A 4,687-nucleotide genomic window follows, 5' to 3' on the forward strand; every position below is an offset into this window, starting at 1 on the left:
AAGTAAAACCAACAAAGACAACACATTGACCTAAAGAACTAAGCAGTTAAGATTCTACATTTAAATGAACCACTTTTCATTTCAGGAGACACCAACGTGGTCATAAGAATATATATATAGTGTTATTTTATTAGGTTGGTGCAAAAGTAATTGCTGTTTATTTGGTTTTTGTTTTGTTTTTTGTTTTCGCTTTTGCACCAACATAATATAATCAACAAGGAAAAAACAATATACCCAGGCCAGCTTACTTAAAGAAATTTTATATGAATCAGAATTCCCAAGTAAGGAGTTGAAGCTTCTTTTTGATTAGGCTTGGGAGAAAAAAATGTGAGAATAATCACAGGGTTTTAAACAAAGCATAATTCACAGGCATGTTCAGATACAATAGATTAATTTTTTAATGAAATAAAATAGCTACCTGATAAAGATTACGGAAAGAGACAGACAGTATCCTCTCCATCCATTGGGTGGGCGATTTAACTAGATAATCCTGGATCACAAATAAAGGACCAAAAAAATGGTGCCTTTTCAATAAATCCTAGTTCACCTTTTCATTTTGAGTCAAAGGTTATGAGCTCCAAATTTGCTTTTTATAATTCTAAGGCTTACATGTTGTTAGACTTAAAATTAAAGTAAGCATTTTCTTTGGACACTTTTTTTGGGCAAATTAGAATTAAAAGTATAAATCTGAGGCAATATGAAATACAGTTTTAGTATTATAAGAATTTTTTTAATGAGCTCTACATTCTCTACTTTTTCTGTTGTCAATTATTTAACATAGTGAATACATTTTTAAAGAGTATGTGCTCTGTGCCAGCTTCTGTCCTAAGAAGATTATATGGTAGACAAAAATATGGCTCCTGCCCTCAAGGAACTCAAGTTGATAGAGAGTATGCCAGTGTTATCGGGGACATCAAGAAGTTCAGGTTTCAAGAGAAACTCAAATTTGAGGAATAAACTCTAGTGTGGGAATATAAAGCTTTCCTGAAAATGAGTCATATAAGAGTAAGTGATATGGTTTGTATTTGTGTTCCTGCCCAAATTTCATGTCGAATTTTAATCTCCAATGTTAGAGGAGCCTGCTTCCCCTTTGCCTTCCATCATGATTGTATGTTTCCTGAGGCCTCCCCGTCATGCTTCCTGTACAACCTGCAAAACTCTGAGCCACTTAAACCTCTTTTCTTTATAATTACCCAGTCTCAGGTAGTTCTTTATAGCAATGTGAGAACTGGCTAGTACAGTAAGCATAAGGATGTATAAGTAAGAATTTATTAAGACAGTGTTTTCAGCATGCTTGTCCATGAACCAGTGCTTTTCTATAATTAGGTTTCTACTGGTCCATGATAAAACAAGGAAAATGTAAGGACCATATTGTGAAGTTATTGAATGTAAGGGATTTTATTTTATTCTCAGATCGTGCCCTTTGTAATTGTTTTTATGTTAATTTTTTTCAATAACTGCGTGCATTTTTGTGCATATATACATAGAGAGAGAAAGGGAGAGAGAGAATAATAAACAAATATGATAAAATGTTAAAAATTGGTGAATCTGGATATGCTGTATGTGGGAATTCTTTGTACTATTCTTGTAAGTTTTCTATAAATTTGATTATTTAAAAATAAAAAGTTAAAACTTAAAAGTGCTTCTTTAATGAAAATCAGGGTATAATAGATGGTAATTATTTCTATTTAAAAATAAAAATTAGATAATCTATCAGTTTTGAAACTGAAAATGTATGGAAAAATTTCATACAATAGTTTCCTTTTGCTATTGTAACAATTACTACAAATGTGGTGGCTTAAAATATACCATTTATTATGCTAAAATTTTGAAAGTCATAAGTCCAAAATGGGTCTCATTAGGCAAAAATCAAGATGTTAGCCAAGGTGTTTTCCTTTTGAAGGTTCAGTGAAAGAATGCATTTCTTTGCCTTTTCCAGCATTTAGAGGCTTCCCATATTTCTGAGATTGTAGCCCCTTTCTCCATCTTCAAAGCCAGCAGTGTAATGTAATCTGCCTCAAACTCTGACCTTGACTCTCCTAGCTCCTTCTTTCACTAATAAAGACCCTTGTAACAACATTGAGACCACCCAGGTGGTCCCATATACTCACCTCTTCTGAAGGTCAACTGATTAGCAATCTTAATTTCTTCAGCAGCCTTTTCTCCACCTCACCATATGACATGACATACTCAGATGTTCCAGAGAGTAGCACAGGGACATCTTTGGGGTAATTTCTGCCTACACTGTGGACAATGTTGGAAGAGCATTTCAGGCCACTGGGTGAAAAGGTAAGGTGTGGTAAGAAAGGACAATGGAGACATGGGGGAAAAGCCAGGGAGTGCAGAAGCTTTTAGGTCATGTTAAGGATGAGGAACTTCCCAGTGGGAAACCACAGGAAGAGTAAGTGGAAGCTAACATGTTCAAGTTTGTATTTATGAAAGTTTCCTGTATTCAAAGAAGAAAGTAGTTTGGATAGGAATGGCTTGCTGAGTACAGGTTACGAGGCTCCTCTTGTCATTCTGGTAAGAGCAAACGACATTTTGGTCTTGGCTAATGGCAGTGGGAAAGGACAGAAATAAATTACTCTCAATTATCATTGGAAGAAGTGAGAAATTATAATTGGATCCCCAGGTGGCAGTGTATTCTTCAGTAATATTAAGGTACTACTTAGAAAAAAGAGTAAGCAGGACTTGGGGAACTACTGGACAATGGGCATTGAGAGGGAGTATACCAGCTAAGGTTCACCAGAGAAGCAGAACCAGTAGGGGATATGGTTTTTGCGGGTGGATTTAGTATGAGGATTTGCCTTCACAATTGTGCAGCTGGTTAAGCAAGCCAGAAGACCACGGGCTGGGCAGTCAGGAAGGGAAGATCTTGAGCAAGAAAGAGCCCCCTGGTCTTGAGCTAATACCTGTTGCCCACAGACAGGTAGACAGGAAGGAAGATGTAGGGTAAAATGAAGAAAACTTCACACTTGGCTGCTGTTTGGAGCCTCTCAGCACATTCGTTTTGATTGAAATAAATCCAGTTTAACATGATGAAATGATTGAAATGGTTCCACAAATAATTTGTGTGATACAGAATATAAAAACCATTTTATTTAAAAGAGATCAAGTATTCTAAAATTACTGCATGTTATGTTGGTGGTTGTGGTTGATCACATTGCTGCTTCACCATCCTCCGTTGCCTCAGTGTACGTGGAATATATCTTCCTGGTCTTTGGCTTCGGATGTGGCCACATGACTTGCTTTGGTGAATGATATTCAGGCAGAAGTAACATTGTGCCAGTGGCAAGCCTTTGGACAAGAGACCCAACAAGCCTTAACTCACTCCTTTCAACTCTGCCATTGCCATATACAAAGCATGGCCTGGGTATCCTGTTGGTCCAAGGCTCATAAGAGACATGTGGAGTAAAGCTTTCCTGCTGACCCACAGACATACAGTGAGAAGAAGAGCCACCCAGTCACTGCAGCCCAAAGTAGGGTGTCCTAACTACGCATTGATTAGTCACACCCAAGCCAACCTGCAGACACACGTGCAATAATAAATAATTATTGTAGTTTTCATCCACTGAGTTTTGGAGTTTGTTGTATAGCAAGAATGAACTGATACAATGGGGAAATAAATAGAAAATTTAGCTATAGTTATCTAAACCTTGTTAACCATTTCTCTATTCTACATGGCACAATGAGATTTATGTTCTTTAGCTGTTTGTTTAATCAATAAATTTAATTATGCACCTAAGTGCCAAGCATTGTAACACACATTGGAAATACACCTATGAATACGATATTGTGTCCATGTAATGCAGTGAGGAATAAAGATAAGAAATGATTAGAATATAATTCAATAAATGTTGAGGGGAGAGGTATATAGCCTTTATGAGTACATTAAAATTTTCATCTTTAACTTAGCTGATCATTCAGGGAATACTTCTCAGATTAAGTGACCTATTAGTGAAGTCTAAAGAATGAATGGAAATGCAGCACCATCTGCTTACCAGCAGCAATGGTCTTCAGTTTTTGTTGGCAGTCTAATTCATGAGACACAACATGCTTCTAGTAAGACCAGGTTTACTTTAAGGAAGGATGGAGAAAAGAAACAACAGAGCATGCACAATGGCAGCATTGTAGAGTTCTTATGACTCCCAGGCACAGTCTATGTCATTCCACACTCAAGGTAAACATTGTCAGGAGAGGCAAGCTAAGTGTATGCAGAACCTCAGCTTGGAAAAGCCCCAGCTCTGAGCTCACTCTGCCTTTTACCCCTAGTTGTTTAGGTGTTCACTCAGGGGTATGTGACTTGCCTCCATACTCTAGGATGGCTGTATATCATCAGCACATTATTACTCAAAAAGCAACTGCTTCAGCCAGTCCTATAGTCCCTGGCTGGATTCTCACTTATCTTGATCCAAAAAAGTAAACTCTTAGCAATTCTTTGAGTTACTGTTACAAGAATAATTACCCATGGGCAAACCTTAGATGTCCAGGAGACAAGAGGAAAATCCACAGATCCAGTTATTCACCCTTTCCATCCATGGGATTACCCAGAAGCAGGCATGAAAAAGCAGGAGAGCATGGTTTGAAGAAGAACAAAAAAGAGTTGCAAATAGAAGAAAAAGTATGTTTTGGGAAATAAAACCCTAAAGGAATAAAAAAGAATGTCATAATTATTCTAGAACTGAAT

This window comes from Pongo pygmaeus, chromosome 2 (genome assembly GCF_028885625.2).
Source record: "Pongo pygmaeus isolate AG05252 chromosome 2, NHGRI_mPonPyg2-v2.0_pri, whole genome shotgun sequence".
Classification (NCBI taxonomy): domain Eukaryota; kingdom Metazoa; phylum Chordata; class Mammalia; order Primates; family Hominidae; genus Pongo; species Pongo pygmaeus.